Source organism: Lolium rigidum, chromosome 3, assembly GCF_022539505.1.
Source record: "Lolium rigidum isolate FL_2022 chromosome 3, APGP_CSIRO_Lrig_0.1, whole genome shotgun sequence".
In the NCBI taxonomy this organism is placed as follows: Eukaryota; Viridiplantae; Streptophyta; class Magnoliopsida; order Poales; family Poaceae; genus Lolium; species Lolium rigidum.
Genome location: NC_061510.1, coordinates 66,288,874 through 66,297,936, shown reverse-complemented (window position 1 = coordinate 66,297,936; position 9,063 = coordinate 66,288,874).

Below are 9,063 nucleotides of genomic sequence, written 5' to 3'. Positions count from 1 at the left end.
CGCCTCGTCGCCCCTCTTCGTCTCCTCTTCGGACTTCCGGAAGGCTCCGTGGAAAATAAGACCGTGGGCTTTTGTTTCGTCCAATTCCGAGAATATTTCCCGTGTAGGATTTCGAAACAAAAAACAGCGAGAAAACAGGAACTGGCGCTTCGGCACCTTGTTAATAGGTTAGTGCCAGAAAATGCATCAAAATGATATAAAGTGTATATAAAACATGTGAGTATTGTCATAAAACTAGCATGGAACATAAGAAATTATAGATACGTTTGAGACGTATCAAGCATCCCCAAGCTTAGTTCCTACTCGCCCTCGAGTAGGTAAACGATAACAAGGATAATTTCCGAACTCGACATGCTACTATCATAATCTTGATCAATACTATTGTAAAGCATATGAGATGAATGAAGTGATTCAAAGCAATGGTAAAGATAATGACTAAACAACTGAATCATATAGCAAAGACTTTTCATGAATAGTACTTTCAAGACAAGCATCAATAAGTCTTGCATAAGAGTTAACTCATAAAGCAATAAATTCTTAATAGAAGGTTTTGAAACAACACAAAGGGAGATATAAGTTTCAACAGTTGCTTTCAACTTCAACATGTATATCTCATGGATAATTGTCAACACAAAGTAATATGATGAGTGCAAATAAGCAAGTATGTAAGAATCAATGCACACAGTTGACACAAGTGTTTACTTCTAAGATGGAAAGAAGTAGGTAAACTGACTCAACATAAAGTAAAAGAAAGGCCCTTCGCAGAGGAAGCGGGGATTACTCATGTGCTAGAGCTTTTATTTTGAAAACATGGAAACAATTTTGTCAACGGTAGTAATAATTCATATGTGTTATGCATAAAACATCCTATAAGTTGCAAGCCTCATGCATCGAATACCAATAGTGCTCGCACCTTGTCCTAATTAGCTCGGATTTCCATGGATTGTCATTGCATTACATATGTTTCAACCAAGTGTCACAAAAGGGTACCTCTATGCCACCTGTACAAAGGTCCAAGGAGATAAATCACATTTGATTTCTCGCTTTTGATAGATCTCAACTTGAGGATATCCATATGGGGACAACATAGAAAACAGATAATGGACTCCTCTTTTATGCTTTAAGCATTCAACAACAGATAATATTCTCATAAGAGATTTGAGGATTAATGTCCAAGCTGAAACTTCCACCATGATACATGGCTTTGGTTGGCGGCCCAATGTTCTTCTCTAACAATATGCATACTCAAACCATTCAACTCATGGCAAATCAACCTTACTTCAGACAAGACGAACATGCATAGCAACTCACATGATATTCAACAAAAGTGTAACAGTTGATGGCATCCCCAGAAACATGGTTACCGCTCAACAAGCAACTTATAAGAAATAAGATACATAAGCGACATATTCTTTACCACAATAGTTTTTAAGCTACTTTCCCATGAACTATATATTGCAAAGACAAGGAATGAAATTTTGAAGGTAGCATGTGTTGACGCGTAAAGCACACGCCCGTTGGGAACCCCAAGTGGAAGGTGTGATGCGTACAGCAGCAAGTTTCCCTCAGTAAGAAACCAAGGTTTATCGAACCAGTAGGAGTCAAGGAACACGTGAAGGTTGTTGGTGGAGGAGTGTAGTGCGGCGCAACACTAGGGATTCCGGCGCCAACGTGGAACCTGCACAACACAATCCAAATACTTTGCCCCAACTTAACAGTGAGGTTGTCAATCTCACCGGCTTGCTGTAAACAAAGGATTAAACATATGGTGTGGAAAATGATGTTTGTATGCGAAGAACAGTAAAGAACAATGTTTGCAGTAGATTGTATTCAGATGTAAAAGAATGGACCGGGGTCCACAGTTCACTAGTGGTGTCTCTCCAATAAGATAAAGGGATTTCTATTTTCGTGCCCTCAGTTCCTTAGTTGTGCTCAGTTTTCCCTAGCTCCTTAGTTTTTCCTCAGTTTTCCCCAAGTGCTTGTTTGAAACCCGCAGAAGCAGCTCAGACGGCAGGATTCCCGTTAAGTTGACCGCTCCGTGCTGACGTGTGGGGCGCGTCGTGTGGGCCCGCGTCGCGTGGGGCTGGTAGAAAGGGACCGCGTGGGACAAGACGAGATAGCGTTTGCTTGCACGTGAGCAGGAGCTGGGTTTTGTCTCTCTCGGCCATTGGCATTTCCCTTTTAAGAGTACCTTTTCTGCCTCCTTCTCTCTGCCTTTTTTCACCTAATTAGTATCAAATCTAGAGAAGCTTGCATTTATGTCTTTCTTCAATTATTATTTGTGCCTTTTGGCCCTCGTTGTTTGCCCAATATGGCAGCAAATCTAGTAGGGAGCCCAATCTAGTACTCCATCCGGTCCATATGTATGTAGTTAAATCTAGAAGCAAATCTACAGGGAATGTACGATAAATTCACAAGGTCATATAGTAGAATAGGGATAGATAATATAGATAATAAGCTGCATTCAGCAGCCAAACATAGTAGGGTTCGAGGTTCTTCACAGCAGTACATCACCATCATACTAACAATATAACAACGAGGGATCCCTAGCTAACAATAAAGGGATCCCAACAACAAAATGGAGGAGGCAGCAACAACACACGTCCAGGACTCCGCCTACCCCATCTGCCTCTGCCTCCACTTGTTGCTCCCCTTGGGAGCCTTGGGCTTGAGCGGAGGCATGCGCCCGCTGGAGATCTCCACCCGCTGGATGCTGCGGAGGTGCATGCCGAGCGCCAAGTGCTTGGCGCGGAAGGAGTGGGGGTTCACCGACGCGCCGACCTTGGGGTTGGTGTTGCCGATGTTCTCGGCATGCGTGAGGAGGCAGTTGAAGTCAGTGCCGCCGAGCCTCCTAGTGCAGAAGGGGCACTTGTAGACACCCTTGGCAATGGCGAGGTAGGAGACGTACTGGCCGACCTGCAGCCTCCGCAACACCTGGCGAGTCTTGATGTCATGGTGCTCGTCGTCGCTGCCGACGTCGGCCGCTGCACGACTCGATCCATATCAAACGGGAATTTATTAGTGAATGAGTTGCAACGATGACTAACGTGCATGATAACAAAGTTAGGAAAAACAGAGGCAGCCTCGATTAGAGTGGACACGATTATATGTCTACGAGGGATGGTGTAAGCGAACCAAAGCTCATGCACAACAGATTTGTACACGAAATGGTTCGCTGAACCCTCCCTGTAAAAATCTGTGCCCACCGATTCATCATAGGCAAAGAAACAGATTCCGGATCTGAACTTGAACACATTTCAGATTATTTGCAAAATTAAACGGTTGATATCTTTTGATTCGTGCATAAAATAACCGATTGAGATCCTATGATTACTTGCATAAATTAACCGATTGAGATCCCATTATTACTTGCATAAATTAACCGAACGGCCGAACCCCAAATCTTAAACGAAATCAAGGAGGGATCAAAGCAAAATGGAATAAAATCGGCGCAAATATTAGCCCAATACTCATCCATCCACAGATCCATCTACACCGGCAAAAATAGGGTTCAAAAAGGAATGGGGAACAAAAAAGGAAGCAAACCGTAGTTACCTCGTTCTATGGGTCCTCCATGGAGGTGTCGTAGGGGTTCGGGGGCGGGACGTACGGCACATACTCGTAGGGGTCATATCCCGGCGGGATCTGACCGCGACCGGCGGCGACGAGCCTCCGATGCACCGGCGGAGGAGGCGGCGACGTCCGTTGAGGGGACGGCGTCGAAGAGGGAGGCGTCGCGCTTGGAGCCGACGGCGCCGTGGACGATGGGATTGGCATTCTCCTTGTCCATCTCGCCGGCAGAGGAGAGGGAGAGGGAGAGGGTTTTTTGCTTTGGAGAAGATGATGGGACGTGAGAGAGGCGGCGTTGCGTAGGCGAGTGAGAGTGACGAGAGATAGTGGGAGGAGGCGTCTATAAAGGCAAGGGGTGGTTAATGCGACCCGCGTCCTACGCGTCCACCGCTGCACGTCTGCACGTCTTGGATTTCTGCAATGCGACACGCGTCCACGATTGCACGTCTTCGACTTCTGCACCGCGACCGGCGTCTACGCGTCAACAATTGCACGTCTTCCATTTATGCACCGCAACACGCGTCCTCGTGTCTAACCCTGGAAATTTAGATATACTCAGGTATAACCTCGAGTATTATGCTAGCATTTTTTGTGTGCTCAGTTTTCCCCTTGAGTGCTAATACTGGCTAGTGCAATATGCTCAGTTTTACCCTCAAGTAGCTGGTCAACAGACAGTCAACAAATGGGATTAACTAGTTAAATGAGTCATTTAATGTGCAAAAAAATCCGAAAAATAGTGGCACATACTCATGGAGTCTTACACAAATTGCCAGTTCTCAAAACATAGATAAGTCATAGATAAATCAAGTTTTACCACAAATTGCCACTTCTCAAAGGCCTTCTCAAATCACCTAGTAGCTATGAAGGTGCATGGTTTTCCACAATAAGCCCTTCCCAAAACAGCTTTCCCCAAAACATACTTTGTCTAAATGAGGCCACAATTCTCACACTCATGTATATTTGTATTGCAAATAGTTTGAGATAGGCCAAGATGGGTTTTATTGTACAAAACATGCATTTTCCATTTTTTAAATCTCATACTTGAATCCCTTAGTTTGTTTATTACATAGGTGCCCTTGGTTTCTTGATACTACTTAGTTTTTCCCTCTCCCTCCACAAATTCTCTCACACGTGCAACATTGCCCTGATTGGTCTAGCCCATGTCACGCGGATCGTGCCCGCCGACCGTTGATCGTATGATCTAACGGGCAGGATAACCCCTCTCTCTCCGTCGGCGGTTACCTTCCACTCTCTAAGTATGCTAAAGGGCGGTTTTTCGTATTCATTTTCACGCGCTAAAAATTATAAACTCTTTTAGGCATTACTTTTCACGCAAAAAATGATAAACCATCACCGATTTGTTGTAGCCATAAATTTTGACGCAAAAAATGATAAACCATCACCGATTTGTTGTAGCCATTAATTTTCACGAAAAAAATGATAAACCATCACCGATTTGTTGTAGCCATTAATTTTCACGCAAAAAATGATAAACCATCACCGATTTGTTGTATCCATTACTTTTCACGCAAAAAATGATAAACCATCACCGATTTCTTGTAGCCATTACTATTCACGGTAAAAATGATAAACGAACCAATCTATCTATCTCTGTATTTGAAGTTTGGAAGGGTTCACCATCTAGTTATGTTAACTTTCGAGGTTTTGACCCAAAAACAAATGGGTATTATAAAGGGAAATAAAAGTTCAAAAAAATGTAAAAACGAAACAATCTACCTATCTTTGTATAGAAGATCGTACGTATGATTTTTGAGGTCATTTAGAGAAGGTAGAAAAAAATCCCTTTTGAGAAGGTCGAAAAAACCTAACTTGTTACAAAAGCTGGTTTCAGTGAGACCTAACCAAATTTGGCATACATTATGCCATATCTATAACAACAAGGGAAAGTTTCACAAAATTTGAAATTTATGGTGAAAATGATGCCATACATGATGCTGTTTTTTGAGGTTTTGACCTGAAAATCAATTGGTTATTATAAAGGGAAATAAAAAGTTCGAAAATATAAAAACGAAACAATCTATCTATCTATGTATAGAAGATCAGCTGTATGAAATTTGAGGTCATTTAGAGAAGGTATAATAAATCACCTTGTTAGAAAAGCTGGTTTGAGTGAGACAAAACGGCATGCGTTTAAGCAAAGTGATTTTTTCAAACATCTCCAAATGACCCCAAATTTGCCATACATGATGCCATACGTGTAACAACAAGGAACCCTATCTAAAAAGTGTCAAAAAAGTTTGCCCAACCGTATAGCTCTATCAAAAAGAACCTCACCATGGCGCTAGTATAATTTTGGGCTTAGTTACAAACTTTCGTTACCTAACCTTCAACACGAAACTTGTTTCAAATCACTTTTGGCGTACAAGAAACAAATCCCTCCTTGATTCGAGCACCACAGCCTCCAAACTTTGCCGATGCCGATATCGGCATGGTCAGAATGGCTATGTTCGCCGCCACTGCTAGGTCACCGTCGGGATGCACCCTCAATCCCGTCCCCTCATTCGATCACTGACACATCAGAGATACCGCCGAGGCCAATGCCGAACGTACATGCTGATGCCAATGCCGAACATGCATCCACACTGATGTGGGCACGACCACGCCGCCCCGCTATCGTCGGACGCCACGAGACCACCGCGAGGTCTTTCCCTTCGCCACCACACTCTTCTAGCACCCATCTATACACGCCAGAAAGGAGAGACACTAGTTTTCTCTACATTGCTCGCGTTCGTGTCGGACACGGTCAGTCAAAGTTTTGAGGTAGTCGTCGATTTCATCGACCATTTCTTCTCTTCTTTGCATGGTTAAACGCGTCTAGTTCATATCTATCAAATGCGTCTGGTCTCGCCTCATGCAGTTCTTTGTGGACATCGATCTCATCTCGGCACCCCGCAGGCCACCTCCTCCGTGCCATCGCTGTAGAGCTCCGTTTAAAAATCTATTCCTACCCGTGTATTGCCCCTTATATCAGCGCCATGGCCCACTTGTCATTCGATATACCGAAGCCCCACTCGTGCGCGTTTTGGTCAGGGATACAGCGATGCTTACGGTCAAACAAAGATGGATGGTCTGACGTGTCTTTGCGGGCTCTATGTGGCCCCACTAGTCAGAAGATAATGGTCAACCGTCGGGCAACCGGCCATTACAGCACTTGTGATGGTTTCAGACAAGGTCTTGGGGAAAACTGAGGAAAAACTAAGGAGCTGGGGAAAACTGAGCACAACTAAGGAACCGAGGGCACGAAAATAGAAATCCCTAAGATAAAGCATGTTGGGTGAACAAATTACAGTTGGGCAATTGACAAATAAAGAGGGCATAACAATGCACATACATATCACGATGAGTAGTGTGAGATTTAATTGGGCATTACGACAAAGTACATAGACCGCTATCCAGCATGCATCTATGCCTAAAAAGTCCACCTTCGGGTTAGCATCTGCACCCCTTCCAGTATTAAGTTGCAAACAACGGACAAGCTGCATTAAGTATGGTGCGTAATGTAATCAACACAAATATCCTTAGACAAAGCATTGATGTTTTATCCCTAGTGGCAACATCACATCCACAACCTTAGAACTTTTCATCATCTGTCCCGCATTTAATGGAGGCATGAACCCACTATCGAGCATAAATACTCCCTCTTGGAGTTACAAGTATCAACTTGGCCGGAGCCTCTACTAGCAACGGAGAGCATGCAAGATCATAAACAACACATATGATAGATTGATAATCAACTTGACATAGTATTCCATATTCATCGGATCCCAACAAACACAACATGTAGCATTACAAATAGATGATCTTGATCATGGTAGGCAGCTCACAAGATCTAACATGATAGCACAATGAGGAGAAGACAACCATCTAGCTACTGCTATGGACCCATAATCCAGGGATGAACTACTCACACATCAATCCGGAGGCGATCATGGTGATGAAGAGACCTCCGGGAGATGATTCCCCTCTCCGGCAGGGTGCCAGAGGCGATATCCTGAATCCCCCGAGATGGGATTGGCGGCGGCGTCTCTGGAAGGTTTTCCGTATCGTGGCTCTCGGTAAAAGGGTTTTCGCGACGAAGGCTATAAGTAGGCGGAAGGGCAGGGTCGGTGGAGGCACAGTGACAAGGGATTAACTTGTCAATGCCTACGGGTTGTAGACTAGGGTTTAGTTAGAAGTAGAGGGCAAGTAGATCTCGAAGGTTTCAGCCGAAAAGTACTCGACGATATGAAAACTAGGGTTTGTGAGAGAATGATTCGATGCTTTCTTTGTCCCTCGACTCCCCCTTATATAGGAGGTGGAGCCGAGGGATTCGTATTGTACAAGTTACAGAGTCCGGGAGGGTTTCTAACTCATCCCACCAGATTACAAATATCATCTTCTAATACAACTCTATCTTTCCTTAATAACAGCTTGGGCTTCCGATTCTTCTTATTCTTCGAGTCGTGGGCCTTCAGTAAACTCCGGGTACTATCTTCGGCAGGCCCACTGGGGATGCCTATGTCAGTAGCCCCCGAGATTTTGCTTGAATCGTAGAGTCAGGGAAAATCTCCACTGTTTATATTTACTCGACAACTTTAAACTTCTCTATATTTCTTCATATGAATTTCTATATTGTACAGGGATAACGGTAGTTGGGGCTAGTTCATCTGACGGATCAGGTACTAGTTAACTGCTCTAGTGGCAATCCGCAAAAACCTACTTCAAGATCACGTCCCTGGACATGATCTCGGGATACTGGTGTAAACTTTGACAGGTGCCGCTTAAGGTCTTACCATTCCGTCGAGTCCCGACCATATTTATCGGGTACCTAACGCGTCCGTTAGGATTTTTCTTCGTATCTGTTGATACGGATAAAAGTAGCAGACCGACGTCGAGACGGCGCCACGCCACACAGAACGGATCTGGGGTCTTACCTTCGCAAAGTTTTGCGGCATTCAGAAATTGTTCGCAACTTTGGCGTTCTGAGAATATATTGTGGAGTGCTTATTTGGCTGTTGGAATGGCACATTTTATTGAGTCAACGGATGACTTATATTGCTCTCCCGATGGGAGTATATGTAGAGTTACTCATAACTCGAAATATACTCTCTTGTTCTTCTATCTTTATAATTTCATCGGGCACGCGAACAGCGTTCCCGATGGGAGTAGCCCCCGAGGCTACAGCCAAGGACTTGTGCTTGGGTGTAGGATCCACGCCTTATGTCGCTATATTTTCTTTCTCTCCCGAAATTTTTAAATCTCTCGGGTGCGCGAACAGCGCTCCCGATGGGAGTAGCCCCCGAGGCTATGAGCAAATATTTGTATTTGATCATAGGCTCACACCATTTCTATTTTGTCTTTCTCGAATTTTTCATTTTTCCGAAGTAGCCCCCGAGCATTTGATCAAAAACTTGTATTTGATCAAAGGCTCTCCAATATCTTTTGCTGTCGCCTTTTTTATGAAGCTGTTAAGTCGAAATTTTCTCTTGCTGA